Source organism: Dunckerocampus dactyliophorus, chromosome 4 (genome assembly GCF_027744805.1).
Source record: "Dunckerocampus dactyliophorus isolate RoL2022-P2 chromosome 4, RoL_Ddac_1.1, whole genome shotgun sequence".
Taxonomy (NCBI): Eukaryota; Metazoa; Chordata; class Actinopteri; order Syngnathiformes; family Syngnathidae; genus Dunckerocampus; species Dunckerocampus dactyliophorus.
Window position 1 is genome coordinate 22,687,215 of NC_072822.1, and position 19,786 is coordinate 22,707,000.

Genomic DNA, 19,786 nt, shown 5'->3' on the forward strand with positions numbered 1-19,786 from the left:
AGTAAGTGCAGAGTAAGTCGAGCGTAAGTGCAGAAACATCTACATTCTTTGGACAGTGAACCTGTCACCTTTTCCAACACGCTTAGCTGTGTGGAATGTTAACTGGCTTTGTATTTAGAAAAAGTGTAACTCTCAGAGCAAGCAGTCAGTTCCCACTCAGTGACGGTATAACGTGAGTGTGAATGTTGTTTGTCTCAACGTGGCCTGTGATTGACTGGCGACCAGTCAAAGGCTGCAGAACCCCTGAACTTGAAGTATAAGAAAAAAACAAATTCAGAAGAAATTTTGAATGGGACTGCCTTGCAATTACCCTCCGGTACGGCGTTGTATCCTTGCAGGTCACTATGTTATCACAACCTCGACATTGAGATCGATTGGCCCACTGTATCAGTCATATCAACATTGGGATCCTTCCACCCACCTCTTTCGATTGTTTGAGATGACTTTCTGCAGGACGGCAGACGGCCCAAGAGTTGACGTGGCAGTTATCTAATTGTGAGTACTGAATTTCTCACAAATTACTCTGAGTTGTTTTATCGACAAAGACAGCATTTGTTGTGTGCATTACAAAGTTCATCAATATCAGTGACAAATAGGTTTGTTTCATTGCCTGAAGAATACTGTACTAACATGCAGGAAAGCTTTGATACAGAAAATTATTATGTTTAAGCAGTCCTTGAATGTGTTCTTGAGCAATTGTTTAGCCAGGTGTCAATTTGCATTAACAGCCAATGAGAGCCAAGTGAGTTGATAATTATAAACCAATCGGGTTCCTAATAAGGTAGGTTCAAGACAGAGGAGGTTGACGCTACAAACGTCAGTATTGAGTATGAGTATCTACAGTACTAAACTGCCATGTATGTATACATTATTAGAATCACTCCTGATGTTTGCAAATATTGTTGTTCATGGCTTATTTCAAAATGAAATCAGAAGGAAGTGAAGAAAAGGTTAAAGACTAAGTATATGGATCTATAATGTTTGTGTAGCCCAGGCTCCAAAATAGACATTTAATACAATTACAAATACAGTTTTCCCTCGCTCTATTGTGGTTCATCTTTCACAGATTCGCTGTTTCCCTGAATTTTTTTAGTGCTTTTTTTTTAAATTACCGCCATGAACGCTGTTACAGGCCGAGCCTTTAAGATGAACTGCATTGTGGGAAGTTGAGTGTTTATCTCTTCCCTCTCTCATCTTTCTGCACAGCCCACTGTTCTCTGCGTCCTGATTGGCTGTAGACCATTGTCAATCAATCTCCTTCCTGCCATCCTGCCATGTCACCTGTGTCATCGCTAGCTTGCTTGACTCTTCAGTTCATCTGTAGCAATATTTTTTAACAATGATACAAAAACACGACAGTACAGCGGAACGGCGCCAGGACGAAAAGGCACGGTCACAAGAGTGAAATATGCGTGAGTGATTTCTTGTGTTGCTCATTAAGGTTCTTGGTCCTATCAAGGTTGGAGGTTCAGTTAATCGTGATTTAGATTTTTGCCAAAATCGCCCATCTTTAGGTGGATGGTAAGAATACCAAGACAGGCAGCTATGAGGATGTAACACCATCTTTTCTCTTTTGTGCAGCACATGATAAGAATTGTAGAAGTGCAAAGCTCCTCTATTCAGGAAGAGGATGAGAATGGAAATATGTGCCACAAGTGTCTCGACTGTTCTCATTTTGATACTCACAGTGGTATCAGAATGTCACAGCACACATTTTCGGCTTTCCCCTCATACAAACTGCACAGTTTCCACCACCCACAGTCACTACATAATGATCGCCACAATGCGCACCAGATGCTACGAGACATTAACTTCTTACTGAACCCCAACGAGGTCCCCTGCATGGCAGAATATATGAATACTGCTACAAAACTCTTGCAGGGCGAGAGTACAGCCTGTTCTCAGTTGACCTTCTTTAGGTTATATGTTTTGCAAATGCGATTTTTGGAGCTTCAGTGCGCACACATGCCTTATGGTTTATTCATACTCAGTAGCTCTTTTCAGTTATTAGCTGAACTGTGATATTGAATTTCGATGACACCACCTTTGTCCCCCAAGAAGACACCTCTAGTGCAGATTCCTGGCTTTAAATGAGCCATTTCCCAACATGAAGTCACAGGGACAAGGAACTGCACCCCTGTAGCAGTAATATTAGTGCTGGTGGATGTTAAGATAGCTTCACTTTTCAAAATTGTCCAATTAAATATACCATTTACCTGCTTACTCTGAAGGAAAACAGAGTACCAGAACACTCGCTTGGTAAAAATATGATGAATTAATTGGTGTGCACTGTTGCCAACTTTTCAGTAAGTAAGTAGCTATTGGCTGTCCTAGAAGTTGTTAGATGATTTCATCTAATTTGCATATCATTTGCATATGATGTTGTAAAATGCTGCAGGAAAAAAGCATAATCTCGTTGGGGAGACTAACAAAGTGAGTAAAAACACCTTAATTACGAATTAAGAAGTACAGATAAACTTGATTCTCGGTTTGTTAATTTAACATTGCCATCATTTCATCAAAATAAAATAACTTAAATATTTTATCTCCGCCAGCGCCTCTCAAAGTTCTCCCATCACACATTGGCTATTGAGAACTTTTTAAAATTAGCACAATTGAACAGCAAATAACAGACGATGCTGTGCTTATTCTATGGCTCCCACTAACTCAGTGACTCACTGTGGTTCGTGAGTAGCACACTCTTGGTGAATATATGGTGAATATATGGAATAGCAAGTGGTTTATCAATTACTTACATATACACTTGAGCTTAAAACCTTCATTGACTGATTGACCCCTCTTCTTCACTGTTCATAATCTATGGTAACCTTGGTTCAAAACAATCTATGAACGCTTTCTTCACCTTCACCTTTTCCAAAATGCTTAGCTGTGTGGAATGTTAACTGGCTTTGTATTCAGAGGAAGTGGAACTCTCAGCTGACTTCCGTCAAGCAAGCAGTCAGTTCCCACTTAGTGACGGTGTCACGTGAGCGTGAATGCTGTTTGTCTCAATATGACCCGTGATTGACTGACGGCCAGTCAAAGGTGTAGTCCGAACTTCTCAGCTGTGATAGGCTGCAGCTCAGCCCTGAACTTGATAAGTATGAGAAAATGAATAAATGATTGAATGGATGCACAGCCAGCACAGTGGAAATGTGCTTCGCACGTCTGCTTCACAGCCAGGAGGTTTTTGATTTTAACCTGGACCTCGATGCGCAGGCTTTCTAAAGGTATTTTGTCTCTCCAACAATACAAAAACCTATTTGTTAGGTTAAGTGGAGTCTCTAAATTGCTCATACAGTAGGTGTGAATGTGAGTGTGAATGGTTATTTGTTTACAGGTGTATATGTCTACACAGGCCTGAATGTCTAATGTATGTGCATGTATACAGAGGATACAGCAATCCCTTGTTTATTGCGGTTACTTGGTTCCAGATCCCACCCTGATCAGTGAATTTCTGCAAAGTAGGATTCCTTATATAGTTCTTCTTACTTTTTAGCTGGTTTTTCAACGCAACATCAGACTGGATCAGTCTGATCCGGATAGAAACTTTTCAGGATCACCAAATCTGGACAACCAGTGCTCAAATAGGATAGCATGCAACATAATCCCTGCCTAAATTGTCCTGCACCTGAGCCCCTTGGAGACCCTGACCAACCTCTTGCATTCTGCCAGAATGAGCAAACAGGACATGCAACAAGGGACACAATAGTTAGACACTATTTCTAATTTGGATTTCTTTTGGATTTCAAAAAACAGTCGTACCACTGCCATTGCCAAAGTGATTAATTTCATAGTCAGCCTAAAGCTTTCCACGTAAATCCTGGCGGAAACTTAGTGCTAACTTCAGGCTAACGTTAGGTTTGTTGTCCTAGCGTCAATTTATTAGCTTGTGTGTGTGTTACTGTTACGTGACAATAGAACATTCCCAGATTTTTTGACCAGATAGCAAGTGTAATTTTGAAATATGGATGTGGAGGGAAATCTAGCAATTCAGATCTGTTGCTGTTCCCCATGTTTTTAAATGAACACATAATTTAGCTCATGTTTATGTGTGTTTATGTTCTGTCAGCATGTTGCGATATGTTGTTGAACAGGTGGAGTTTATCTGCTTTGTTATCTTTGTGGGTATGTCAGTGATGTCATGCAGCTTTTACTTGGTCACTTACAATAAAGTGTACCATACAGATATATATATATATAGAAGGTGTACTTTGGATACAGAGATAGAGTAATTGTATCTCCTCTTTGTTGTTTCCCTCATCCAATTTGTAATACTTAACTTATAAATTACATAAATTATCCATCCATTCATTTTCTCCATTTTCTATGCTGCTTGTCCTCACTAGGGTCATGGGGGTATGCTGGAGCCTATCCCATGGCATTCACTAAAACTGAACTGACTAAAACTAGACTAATATGTTTTTAGTTTTCATTGACTAAACCAATACTAAAATATTTTACGTTTTCGTTGACTAAAACTGGACTGAAACTATTACATAGACTGACTAAAATATGACTAAAACAGAAGCATTTTCATCTAAGACAAAAAAATAACATGGCTCCTATCTTGCCTTGTTTGTTTCATTTTTAAGTGATTAAGTTTATCTGTCTATCTATCTGAATCTGTGCTTATTGTTGTGCAGCTCCGGACAGGTGCTTTACTTTGTGAGTGTAAAGACCTATTAATTGTGTGACATTTTTAATTTCAGTGTGTAAACAACTGTAAAAAACTGTAAAACACAACAATCCCTGCATCCTGTCAGCGTAGACACCCAAGGAGGTTCCATTCAAACGAGTGATGGTCAGACTTTTTCCAATACAGACTACATTATTTATGCAATTCAATATTCTTTTCCCAATCAGTGCACATTGTATGGTCTTTCTTTCCAGATGAAGTTATATCATATTAAAGAAAATTGCCAATGAATAGCCTGATGCATTCCATGTGACTGATATGATAGGCAAATAAATCTGGATCTGTAAATAAATTGCAACTAATTGCAGGAGAGATGCTTCCCGACTACTGTTGAGGTGTTTAAGCAAAGCAACAAAAACTCCCCAACACCAGCACCCACACCACCCCACTCACGGTTTGTGTGGATCACCATTGTGACGTGTTATGTACAGCACAGTACCAATGGAATTACATTTTTTAAAAATTACAAAATAACATAGATCATAAAATATGTGCACATGTTGATAAATGAAAAGGTGTATGCATGTAAGTGTGGTTAGACGTTGGCCTGCCTGAGACTGAGAGCAAATTGAAAATCAATATTTCTTAATTACCCTCATTGCCCCCCATTTCCAGAAGGTCACAAACCTAATAGCTAATTGGACTTCTTGAAACAAATGAAGATTTCTTTCCAACAATTTAGTCTCCATGAAGTGCAGTTGTACTGTGGTAACATATTTAAAATGATTTGTGTTGGTAATAAAGCAGAAACATGATTTTCTCTTGCAGTCATTCAGTTTTGCACACACAACAGACAAGACCTGGGTGATTTCTTTTAAGACAGAATGCACTAAAAAACTGAAATGCATTTTAATAGCATTTACTATCTCAAAAAAGTGAGTAGACCCCTCACATTTCAGCAACCATTTCATTACAGTATATCTTCTCAAGGGACAATACATGAACGTTGGATATATTTTAAATTAGTCATTGTACAGCTTGCATAGTGGTAAAGCTGAATGATCTGAAGAAAGGGGCAGTAGTGTCTCACATCCACCCGCTCATGGACACTGTGGGCACAATTTTGTTGTTCACAGTGAGGTGTACTCACTTGTGTTGTCAGCTATTTAGACAATGATGGCTGTGTGTTGAGTTATTTTCAGAGGAAGGTAAATCTACACTCCTATACAAGATGTATACTGACCACTCTATTATATTCAAGATCGTCTTCTATTGTATTGTCCCTTGAGGAGATATATTAAATGGGTTACTGCAACATGAGGGGTGTACTCACTTTTGTTAGATCATCTTACTTCTCTATCTAATTCGTGAGAGACAGCATAACAGGAGTCCAGACCAAGGTGATGGTGGGTACGTCCTTGGATACAGAGAAGGTGGATGTTTGGGCAGTATAACACCCTTTTCTAAGAGTTGGAAAGATAAAGCCTGGGAGACTACATGTGTACAAATGGCCATATGCATCTCTGCAGCTTCATATACCCAAGTTTTTGTGCAATTGATGTACTCTCGCCGTACGGGCAATGCAGGGCCAACTTACTCAACACCCATGGAGGTCATAGGAAATATCTGAACGGGTATTGGCTGCACAAATTACGTATGTGGGGTATGTGGGAGTCCGCAAGTGCGATATACAAAAAAATTGACGTTCTGCCCAAACCCGACACCAGCAAAAGGTACGAAAGACACACGTTGGGCGTACGGACATAAGTTTATCTTGCAACCTGAAAAAAAATGTAAGTGCCTGTCGAGTTTGTTTGACATGACAAAGAAGGTCTGCGGCCATTCTACGGCTCGAAAATCAGCAAGCCCTTCATGCGTTTCTTGCGTTTTTTGCACGTAGACCGGCCGTCGGAGCCTGTAGACAGGTTGTGACCTGTGTAGGCTTAAGAGAGTTAACTAAATGTACCACATTGGCTTCAGGTTCTAGAAATGAGCTGTAATAAAACCCTAAAAGTCAAAGTAGCATATCATTTCATTTGAAGGGCTATTAAATGAACCAAACACTGCATAGCATTTCATAATACTACAATCATTGTGTTAACTCAGTGCCCTGCTGGACGATATACCATTTCCTTTCAGCCAAAACTGAAATGCAATAAAAGAGCATCTATTTGGAACAAAGTCAAAAATGCTGTTTTTGGAATGGAGGTGCCAGAAGTCTGGTGTAACACACGTCTATTTAAACTTATATTTAATATATGGTCTTGACCAAGTGTAATGGATGCCAGCTGGTGTGGCTGTGCGATAAGTTAGTGAATTTCACCCCCTGACATCTTAAGAGCTACGCTGGACAATGAGTTGACAGCCCGGGCCAGCTCATTGCCTAGCGCTGCCTAACTTACTGTAACTCTCATTTAGCATGAATTTGCAGATGTAGGTTCGAACCCCGGTTGGTGCAGGGCTGAACTGCGTTAAGAGAGCATTTAAACAGTAATTAATCTTACTGCAGATCAATGTTATAGTAGATCACATCAGGGTTCAGTTGCAATTCTAGAGATCATAATGCAGATGCGGTAGTTTTTTTTTGGCTAACTACTAAGCATAATACTACTTAGGAGACTTCAAACTTAACTGCCATTACACTTGGTGTTAGAATAATATTTATTAGTTGAGTTCAAAATGAATCTCAACACGGCGAGAAAATGGGAGGTTGCAGTTTATTTCTTAACGTGGTTAAAAATTATTAAAGAATATGTCATATATGAAGTCTTTGACTATTATGTGCTTGCTAACATGACTATTTTTGATGCTTGACAGTATCCCTGATCTGGTGATTCTGAGGAAAAACAGGTGGCACTCAGCAGATTGCTGGCTCAGACTACCTATTCTGATTGCTCATCACTGGCAAATGTGATGATAAATGCACACTAGCGTGAAAGGTATTTGTGTACAGTGGTACCTCGGTTTTCTTTACTAATTTATCCCAATAGGATCCATTAGTTTCCCATAGGAAATCATATAAATCCAATTAATCCCTTCCAGACAATAATTATAGTTTTACATGCAGAATGTGAAATGTGAAATCATTGTAAATGACGAATAAAATGGATAAATGAAAATTGAACGTCATTTTACTTTTATTGAAGTTTGTTGAGACAGTGGAGAGCGCAAAGGGAGGAGAAGAGGGGACGCAGAGGAGAGGATCCACACCACCAACAACCTCTCAAAATCTTCAATCGTTTGTGGTCTGGGTTTCATTAACACCCAATTTGCAACATTAGTTTCCTTGATTTCTTCTTTCTTCACCAAGATGGAACTTATTGTTGATGCGGCAAACTGATTAGTTTGTGTAACATTCTCATTTGGGTTTGCCAAATGAATGGCTAACTGAGGCAAAATTTTGGCAAACATTTTAGTGAAATCAGAATCATACGAAAAGGTTTGAATGTATATTAAAGAGTCCCATGGCGGTTGGAAGAAACTAGCTGCTTCGGCTCAGTCCTACACTTTGGTGAAATCAATCTGCTAGTGAAGATGCACTGCTAAATCACATGCAGTATAATGGGTTTGAACTTTCTCATGATCAAGTTCTGTTTCCTCAAGTGACAGATACTATCCAGTTTATTGTCAAGCTCCATGTCAGTAGCATGGATTTTAACTGTAGTTGGACTGGTTCTGCCCTTTCTAAAGTCCAGAACCATCTCCTTGGTCTTTGCAGTTTTCATGTGCAGCTGTACAGTGTCCTATCGGTTAGCATGTCAGCCTCACAGACGGAAGATCACGTGTTCAAATCCCTGTGGAACATCTCTGTGTGGAGTTTGCATGTTTCCGTGTGCGTGCGTGTGTTTTCTCCGGGGATTCTAGCTTCCTACCACACTGTTAGTAATTGCAGATTCTAAATTGTTCATAAGTGCAATTGACTGGTGAGTAGTCCAAGGTGTACCCTGTCTCTCAATGGACGGATAGATGTTCAGTTGTGTCCACACAGTCCTTGTCCAACCCCACTCTATTTCGGAAGAAACCAGTGTTGTACTGGAAATCATCCAATATACACTGTAAACAGAAAGAAAGACAAGAAAGTCCCCTGTGGGGCTTTTGTGAAGCTCAGAGTCTGCACAGAGACACATTATCGGAAATTCCGGTGTATGAGCCACTACTTTTTTTTCTCAAACATTAAACCCTGCGGCTTATACACCGGTGCGGCTAATGTGTGCCTAAAAACTACATTTGCCATGATGCTTGGTCTAGTCATGTTCTAATCTCATGACATCTCCAATACTTCAGAATGACTACTAATGGTTTAAATATGTAATTCTGAAAATGCTATTACTAAGATAGTCCATCATAAGGGCAAAAAAAAGTTCAGGAAACAGCCAAAACATGCCGAGAAGCCACCCTTTTCAGCGTTTCTCACGGACTCGTGTGCGCCGCAATATGCCGCTTCATGACGTAGACACGTGTGGCTTATATACCGGTGCGGCTTATATACTGTACCTGTGCGGCTTCTATAAGAACAAATCTGTTTTTTCCTCTAAATTTAATGGGTGCGGCTTATACACCGGAATTTACGATACATGCGGACATTTTGAGGCCTGCAGGTAAGCAATAACCCAGAAGTCTGGCGTTGGTTCAACTTGCATGCGCTTCATTTTCTCCCCCAGCATCTGTTGGTTGATATCATCAACCATCCCAACTTTGAGATGACAGATCATGTTTGGTGACTTAAGTACCACTGTCAGTGGCGGAGCTACGGGGTTGCCAGTGGTGGCAGTGGCCACTCTTGGTCACTCTCCAGCTACCCGACTGGCCTTCTAGACAATTCAGGTATCAACTTATTGCCACCTATATGTGAGTAAAGGTCTCACCTTGGCCACCCCAATGAAACATTGTGACTCTGCCACTGCCCACTGTAATAGTATACTACATTAGTAGTTTCCATGGGATGTTGACACATGGATAAGGTGTGAAATCCTTCATTTTCTTGCTCCTTTTGACATCCCACACACAGGTTGACCTCTGGACTACATTTCTCAAGTCCATTCGGCTTTGACCACCTCATAAAATTCTAGTCTGCATCATTAAAACTAAGCATCTAACACATGTGATTTTTATGTAGTATCATGTAATTGCTAATTTAATTTAATTGTCACTGTTCCTGCAGTTAGTGGATTGCATCTAGGGCATTTAAGTGATAAGCTCCCTGGGGCTACAGAACACACGAGCTATAAAAAGCATAAACGCTATTAACAGCAGTAAACACATTTCCATTAGCATCATTACTCAGCTCCATCCACGGAACAAGAAACAGGACTGCAGCACATTTACTGTAGATTCAACAGTATCATGTGATCACACTTATATTTACATTTCATAGCAGCAATTAATACTGCGGATACTGTGATCAGGGTTTTATGCTGCCTATTCCAATACCGATCATCCATGAGTGAGATCGCCCTATAACGATACCGATCAAATAGATTAACTGTACAGTTTTAAATTTATTTATAATGAGTGGTATTGGGCAGGGGCACCATAAAGACAATTCTAAGGGCCCCTGGCAAATAGGTAATTATTAAAAAATAAACGTTTGGACGGCTTGTGTTTTTCAGCCTTTATTTGTGTGAAATTATTTTTGTTCTTTTACAAATACATGGGAAATAAACTGTTAAATAATTATTTTTTACCTCAAGATTACAAAATTAACAGATTAAAATAATACAAATAACTATTAAATAGAAATGTTCTGCTCAATTTAAAATATAATAAATTATGTGTCCAGATTGTAGGGGTCTCCAACTTTCATCACTATTAGAGCTGTCAACTGTTTGTGTTTTATTTGTGACTGGCAAAATTTAAGTTGTACACTACTTTATTTATGGCGCAGATCTGCACTTAAACAGCGTGAACATTGTCTTTATGCTATTTTGTGGTCATATGTCATTATGTAAAGGCATAAAGTCTGCAGCCAACAGTTATAATAAAAAACTACTAAGAGTTTAAGCAAATATTATTTGACCCTTTGTGAGCTACACAAAATCAGCTGGTGAGATCAGAGACCTCTGTGATAGTATCGCCATCATAAGGCTGGACACACTATGTACATAGATAGATACTTTATTAATCCCAAAGACAAATTCACTTTGAATAATTGTTTACAGTATGTTCATTAAACAACCACACAGAAATAGTGTTTTTGAGGACAAGACATAATTAGTATAATGACAACACCCATGAACGTGACATCCACTTCCCTGTGGGACAAAGTCAAGCTCCAAACTAACCACATTACTTGTTTGCGTTAAAAACAAAATGTCACGGTGGTACAAAGTCACATTTGGAGCCCGAAGACGAGAAGCTAGGCAGATAATTCTAGCTAGCTAACAGCCGCCAATTTAAAGTACAGTCAGTGACAGGTTGGCAAAGCGTGTAAACAAAGATGCATGAATAGTCGAATGACAATAGGTTTGACAAGGAAGTGATCAAACATGCTGCCATCGATTGGCATAGCCTGTGTCAAGCTCTACATGAGACTTGTCATTTTGTTGGCAAAATCGCAGAACACCGATCAGTTTATGTGGTCTGCTTTGAAAGGCATTTATCGGCATACACACATGTTTTTTTATGGAAATGGGCCGATATTGATCGGTGGCCGATCGATCAGAGCATCCCTAGTTAGAATCTGACTTTCTCGAAGGAATTCATGACGCTAACGCCAAAGCTCATAAAGAAAAATTACTAGGAATGAGCTGGATACTTGTTTTAGATGAGTATCCGTTACGGATACTGCATTTTTACCGAGTAGAAGCATGAAACAAGTACAGCTAGTCATTATCCATAATCGTGATGAAGGAAAGTCCTTGTTGGGTAACTACTTATATATTCACTCTTCACGCTCTGTGATTGGCCAGTGATACACAGCGACTATCCCTCCAGATTATTCTAAAGATTATATGATTATTATTATGAGATTATTTCCCTGCATGAATCAGCAACTTCAAACAGATCATTAAAATAATAACTAAATAATAGTGTTACAGATCACTTACACATATACACAGTACCCATATAGCTGAATAATTAACAATAAATATAGCAATGTCTGATCAATCCATATCAATTTCAGACTTAAAATAATGTACCAATATAAGCCCCACAAAGTTCCAGTTAAACCACGTCCACATCTGGTTTATGCCCCGCTCACTCCGAGTACAGACACAGATAATTTAGGTGGGTGAACAGATACAGGTACAGGTACAGGTACAGGTAGTGGTGTACTTGCTCATTTCTAAGCATTACAATTGACTTGGTGATAGGTTACCACAACATAAAGATAGTATTGACATTTTATTATATGATACTATTATTATATTTAAATGATAGTCTTCAAACACTGATGGCATTGAATAGGGGCTCTACCTCCCACGCCTAGTCTGCCAGGGCGATGCTGCCAAGTGGTGTTCCAACATGAAAAGGGGGCAGGAGAGAAGCAGACTTTGAGGCGCTTGGAACCCAGATTGAAATGATGAAAGGGTGGGCCGAGGTCATGCAAAGTTAATGTTATACCTCATCCCACCAGACGTACATATCTCCCAGGCAAGCAGAATAAAATTTGCCTGGAGCAACAAACAGAAGCCTCAGGCTTACCCCAAAAATGTAACAGTTGCCTTAGGTCAACCAGAGTCCACCTCCACTATGCAAGCACAATTGACACAGTTCATGTTCAAACACACACCATCAGGAGGTATTTGGAGTAACCTTATAGAAAATGAGGCGAGGATGGGCACCTGGGTTTTACATCAGAACTTGGTAGATGGTATCCACTATTGGGATAATTACTCCAAAAAACAGTTATTAAAAAAGAATAATCCCTTACTTTACTCAGTTACACACTGTAATTAGTTACACTACTAGTTACATTACTTTTGGATTACAACACAATGTCACCTGAAATGCACCATAACAGCCTCAGGGACCGGGATCAGCTGTTAGCTTCACATTAGCGTGATGGCATTGTAGGTGCTTTGAGAGATTAGTCGTGTTGGCAGCCGTGGAGAGTTGTTTGTCCCAGGGGCACAATGTAAAATTGACACTCACATCCTTGTCCTTTTGCTCCACAAGTTCAAAAGATGTAATTTTGCTGGCTTCATATCTTCCTGTTTATGTCACCTGAAGTGTGCACGTCTGGAAACGTGTGTTTCATCTCGGTCACAGAGTAATGTACGGGGGATGGGTGTGTGTGTCTGTTTTGTGTGTGTGGGGGGTGATTGTGAGGAAATGTCCCTACACTTTTTCAAAAGGCAGCTTTAAATGGAGACGGGTCAAGCACTAGGACCAAGCAGAAGATGAAGCCTGTTTCCCTTTAGACCGCCAACAACCGCATCATTGGCTCTGCTGTTTCCTACTAAAATGTAATTGGCTGTCACTCCATGGATGCCTGGACATGCAACATGGTGTTCTGCTAGTTGGCCAGAGTCTGTGTTCACCTCCCACTGCAAGTTGTTAACATTTTGGGTGTTTGTTCTGTCTGCGTCACATCAGCTAGACAGATTTTAATATCAGAGGTTTCATTTACAATAACATTTGAGTCTGTGCCTGTGCGCGTGCATGCCTTGTACAACTGAAGCGGGACCGTGGTTCGCATTGCCGGCAGGATGTCGAGCCTGTTCAAGGTCAATGTTGGCCTCCGACAAGTCTGCCCTTTGTCACCGGTTCTGTTCATTATTTTTATGAACAAAATTCCTAGGCACAGCCAACGTGTTGAGGGTGGAAGCCTTAGGACAGGGGTGTCAACTCAATCGCACAGGGCCAAAACTCAAAGCCAACCTTGTGTCGCGGGCTGAACTGGACACTCAAACAAACCCACAAACTTCGCATCTTTCTTATCATTTATCCTGAAACTTTCAACACATGTATATTTCTGTATATTGAAAGTATTAAATACCTTCTTGAAACCTTGTCCTTTTAACCAACATAACTGGTGAATGTAGCACACTCATATGCATCATCAGTGCACACACACAGATGCTCGTTTGATGAACATGACAGTACTTTCCCCAATAATCCAGGCTCAAAAAATAGTAAAGTCAAAAATAGTATTTAATATGGTCAGATTATGACAAAATGTCACATTACCACTGTAAATGGATAAGTAGGCCTACAAACATTATATCCCAGTTCTCTGCGTGTGCAGTGCCAGGATTGGAACATACCAATGTAATGCAGCGGTTGCTTTTTCAGGCTGGGACAAAATACGCATGACAGCTGGTGAATATGTTTTTATGTGGACAGACATTCTTCACGATCACTTTTGACTCTCTTTCGCCTTTTCAAGGTGTTATTTTGTACAGACAAGGTATAGTTAAAGTAGTGTCCTTTTTAGTAATGTACAGTAAAATACTGAAGAATGGTTGTATTGTATGTACTTTATTTATCCCACAGCGGGGAAATTTACTTGTTACAGCAGCATGCAAGCAAGATACGCAAGTAAAGAGTACAGTGTAAAGAATGCATAGTGACTACAACATGGTTCAGGTGGTGCAGGTGTTGTAGAGCCTGACAGCGGGCGGTATGAAGGACCTGCGGAACCTCTCCTTCTTACACTGTTGGTGTATCAGTCTGCTGCTGAAGGAGCTGCCCAGGGAAACATCAGTGTCATGTAGCGGGTGAGAGGTGTTGTCCATGATGGATGTCAGCTGGTTGTGCAATCTACAATACTCTGAGCTTACTCTATAATACTCTGAACCTTTGCAATGCCAGAGCTATGACCTTTAGTGTTTACTGGGGCGGTTCACAGCGCTGAACTTGAAGCTTCTGGGACTCAACAATCTCCAAATCTGAGGCCATGGTTCTCAGCTGGAAAGGGGTGGATTGTACCTTCCAGGTTGTGAGTGATGTTTTCCCTCACGTGGAGTTCACTTATCTTGGGGTCTTGTTCACAAGTAAAGGAAGGCTGGAGCGTGAGATCGACAAGCCAAAAGAGAGCAAAGCCAGAAGGCAAAACTCTCCCTCAGATATGGTCATATGGTCAGCTTTTGGGTAGTGACCGAAAGAGCAAGATAGTGGGTAGGCCGAAATGAGTTTTCTCCGCAGGGGGGCTGGACTGATCCTTAGAAGTAGGATGATGAGCTCTGTCATCTGGGAGGGGCTCAGAATGGAGCCGATGCTCTTCCACATAAGAGGAGGTCTCCCTGGTGAGGAGATCCAGGCCTGCCCGATAGGGATGCGGCCCCAGGGTAGACAGGTCATGCTGGAGGGATTATGCCATGCAGCTGGCCTGGGAATGATAGAACTGCAGGAGGCGGTTGGAGACTGGGAAGTCTGGTCTTCCCTACTGAGACTTCGGCCCCCACAACCAGAACCCGGTTAAAAGAAAGAAAAAGAATGGATGCTTAGAATTACTATTTAAAATGTCACTTTTAAAATGTATCCTTATTTTACCATAATAATATAAAACAAAATGTCTGTCCCATCTGGTTGGTGCTGATTAATCAATTGCACTGATAAGACAAGTCAAGCTGGTTTACATATGGACAACTTTGAAATAAAAGTCAACTGAAGTCATTGAATATCAGATGTTAAGAAAGTAAGATGAAAATCAAAGTCGGATTCAGGTTTTCCATTGATCCATCCATTTTTGGTAACACTTGTCCTCATTTGGGTTAGGGTGAGCAGGAGCATATCCCAGCTGACTTTGGGTGATAGGTGGGGTACACTGTGGACTTGTCAGTCTCCAGTCAGTCTTTATTTAACATCACATTTGGTGTTAGAGCATTGCAATGTCCATTCACACAAAGACTAATCTGTAAGTAATCAGAAAGCTGTGAATATAACAGGCTACCAACTGAGTTATCAAATCTATTGCGTGTGAAGTCCAACAACATGATGATATGCTAATACAAAGATCACTGCCGTTTTATGATGAAGCAAAGGGTCTATCAACCATCTCATTTCTTGCTGGGATTGTACTTGCTGATGTTCCAAAGAAGGAATTTACATTATTCAGACAAGCAGTATAGGTTGGTTGTTGGTTATTACTGTAATAAATAGAGTAATAAAATAGATTAAGTACAAGAATTAAACAGTGATAAAAAGGGACAACTCCTTACTTTTATCCATGTGATTGTCTTGCAGGCCTTTCGACTCTGGAAGAATAACCTCTTTTCCCAAATCTCCTTGTAACAGCGCACATAATCCATGACTCTTCCAGCATTCATTAGCATTAAATAATCGTCATCCTTAATGATGGTCGTGACAGTCGTGCAGTTGGGACCAAAAGAGCGGTCAATATTGGTGGGCGTGTCTTCTCTCTGGGATGTTTCATGATGTTCATTTTCACTTCCATGGCGACAGGTTTCGTTTTCTTTAATGAAGTCCAAAAAGGTAACTGATAAGCAATGTTATTTTTCCTCAGTGCTTACTCAGCACAAGGCACACACTGCATTCGTGTGCTGCACATGGTGTGTATTCTTCCTACGGTGTGTGCTGTACATTTTCAAGCAGGTCAACCAAAACTAAGTTTTTGTCTGACAGCTCTAAGGTCTGTTTCGTTGCATCTGTAAGTTCACACTTTCACACTCCATATGTTCTCCTAATTTCAGGGTCACTAACACAATTACAAAAACAAATTATGGCTAAAATGAGGTTTAGAAAATGCATGACTTTGTTGACCTCCATCATCAAAGCAGGATATGCAACATTAACATTGATTAAGATGCATAGATTATTGCAGTGTTGGGCTTCACTGCTTATTAATTGATCATTATGAAAGGCATAACAGACTGCTGCAGCAAATATCCCACAATTTTGGAACATAGCTCACATCTTTGTCACAGGACACAGGAGCACTTAAATACTTTACCCAAGTCTTGTTTGTTTACCCACCCACGTCATGTCAAACAGGAAGTGATGGTAAACTGACAACTTGGGATGAGCGGATACTTGTTTTAGATGAGTATCTGTTACGGATGATGCATTTTTGCCAAGTTCAAGCATGAAATGAGTACGGCTCGTCATTATCCGTAATAGTGATGAAGGAAAATCCTCATTGGGTAACTACTTATGTATTCACTCTTCACGCTCTGTGATTGGCCAGTCACACACAGCGACCGCCCCTCCCTAGACAGACTCGCTACAGCCAGAGAGAGTAGCGGTGCCTCTCAGTCTTTCACACACACTAACACAATACAGAGTGACTCTCTGCTTCCTTGGCTCGACTCCAGTTCATGTTGTCTATATCATTCATTCTATTTGATTGATTTGATCTATTTGACTGAGGTAAGATTACCCACACTATGCGGTCGGTTGGTTAGCATGAGAAAATCAAGTGCTTCTTTTTTGTGACGTGCTACAAATGGCCTGTCGTAACTTCCTCTGAGCTCACTTGTAAACAAACATGCCGTCGATTGCGTGGGACTTGTCACTGGTTCAAAGGGTGACATTTCGTCAAATGCTCCAAATGTTCTGCCAACATTCCTTGATGAGGGAAAAAAACATCAAGCTTCAACAACATTCAACTTTAGCAGCCACCTAAAACGCCAGCATCATTGAGACACCCGGTGCCCGGGGGTTGTTCCTAACGCTGCAGCATTTTAAAAGTGCAAAAAAAATTGCCAGAGACAACCCGAGGGCTAAAGTGATCTTTGATTTCATCATGGAAATGATGGTGCTGAACGACCAGCACTTTAGCATTGTTGAAGATACTGGCTTGTGTCGGCTAGTAAATCCCTTGGAGCCATGGTTTGTACTTAGGAGCTGCCGCTGTTTTTGTAATGTTTTGTTAATAGTAGTGATGTGATAATATTTGGTAAAGACAAATATATGGGTACACTTTGTCGGAGTCGTTCTTCCCTCCAGGTGTGCACAAACTACAGTACATCTAAATTTCAAAATAATAGATACAGGATAAAAAGTTCTCAGTCATCTGTATTGAGAACGAGGAAGTTATATGTATCGGTATCAGCTTGAAAAATACTTGTGCACCACCACTTTTTACATTACATCCATCCATCCATCTTCTATGCCGCTTATCCTCACTAGGGTCGCGGGTATGCTGGAGCCTATCCCAGCTGACTTCAGGCAAGAGGTGGGGTACACCCTCAACTGGTCGCCAGCCAATCGCAGGGCAAATATAGACAAACAATCATTCACATTCACATTCATACCTATGGACAATTTAGAGTCTCCAACTAACCTAACATGAATGTTTTTGGAAAGCGGGAGGAAACCGGAGTACCCGGAGAAAACCCACCCACGCATGGGGAGAACATGCAAACACCACACAGAGATGCCCAAAGGAGATTCGTACCCAGATCTTCCCGATCTCCCGACTGTGTGGTCAAATGATTCATAGTTTACTAACCTGACTCTTTTCAAAGAAAACATCTGAACACTGGCGGCCAATGGAAATGCTGTATGTATTGTAGCTGGTGTTTAAAACATGTTCATTTGTTGTTTAGTTATGTTAAAATACAGCACTAATTCCATTCCGTCATTGCCTTTGGTTTTGCAGCTAAATCAGCATATGTCAGTACCCTTCATATACCTTCTGCCTGGTGAGGTCATTCGAAGTTTTCAGCCTGAGTCAAAGACATCTGACAGCAGTAATTATATGATCTAATTAAGTGATGCTTGGAGGAAGTACATTGAATAATAGGAAGGTATGGGGAGGATCAGACAATCTGGGCTTGTTAAAAGTTACTGTATTGGATGGTGTGGATATCGCCTGCAGAGAGGGCAGTATCATTAGGTGGGGGGTTCTTGGATGAGATTATAATGAAGTGGAGATTTATATTAGTAAAACGCAAGCTGACAAGGTCTAGAGTATATAATTATCGCTGGCCTTGAATCTTAAATAGTGAGGGTATGTAGTGGGGGTAAACACTGGGGTATGTGGACACACACAAGACGTTTAGCAACCGCTATTTCCAACATTTTGTCAGTGTTTCATTGTGTAAATACAAACTGCTACCACACCTGTATTTGCTGAAGCATAAATTACAGTGAGTCTGGATCAACAATACAAGGCTGACGAAACAAAAAGACGGACAGCTCAAATTGATCCGCAGCGGAAGTCAAACGACACCACTTGGACAAACTACTTGTACTACTACATGTGCTGTATGTGCAGTGCTTATCTTAAGTTACTGAATTACTAACCTTTCAAAATATCGCATTTGCAAAAGGTGAAACATTTACAATTGACATACTTCAGAAAATGACTACAGTCGGTATTTATGCAAAGATCAAAAAGGACATAAAATACCAAAAAAAACACTAAATACAAGAATTAAATGAAACAGTTATAAAAATTTAATAAAAGTGAAAACACTAGCAACCTTTCAACCTGTGTGTGTGCGTGTGTGTGTGTGTGTGTTGACGGGTCAGGAGGAGGATGGCTGTGTGAGAGGCCTGTTTTGTTTTTGCAATAAGGAGATTTTTGATTGACCACCTCCTCGTCCTACTTACAATTCGAGTAGAAGTGAGAATAAGATCTTCGTTCTAAACTGACAGTCGAGCGATTGAAACAAATGGGGTGTATTTTAATAATACACTTACGGATCTACAATGTTAATGTCTAATCAAATTGAATCACCACCCTCTGAATCGTGAACAAATCAAATATTGAAATGGCTAGGGAGTCCCACCCCTATAGTATTAAAGGTATTAAGGTTATATTTACACCTGAAAACACTATAACACCTGAAAATTCCAATTACTAAATGGTCATTTCCATAACTTTGTAAAACTAAAGATAAAATAGTTAAAATAAAGTTAAAAGTCTACACTTCAGTTATATCTTCATCGTTCTATTAAAATTTGCGAATATTGTTAAAGTAAGCATCACAAAATCGATTGGAGTTGAGTTGATAAAGCGTCCTCTACGATCTTCTCGACCCTTTCAACTTCAGGCTGGCGTAAAGTCCTAAAGAACTTGACATTCATGGTTTGATTTTAAATAAATGTTTGGTGATGTCTTATCAATAAAGCATAGACACTGTTCTTTTTGTTAATTGTTAATCTGTTATCACTTGCATGACTTTCCTGACACAGATGCAAGCTAGAACAAACAAGAATCAACATTGGTGTAACTAAAATTGAGTCCATTAAGCTTCAACAGATTGATCCGACCTCTAAATAATGCAGGCATTG

General features: G+C 40.2%; 1 protein-coding gene across 1 annotated transcript in view; it reads right to left on the bottom strand.

The window, feature by feature from the left end:
- Window positions 1-19,786, bottom strand: part of galnt9 (polypeptide N-acetylgalactosaminyltransferase 9) — a 118,292-nt gene that overhangs the window by 17,022 nt on the left and 81,484 nt on the right. The gene's annotated exons all lie outside the window — the stretch shown is intronic.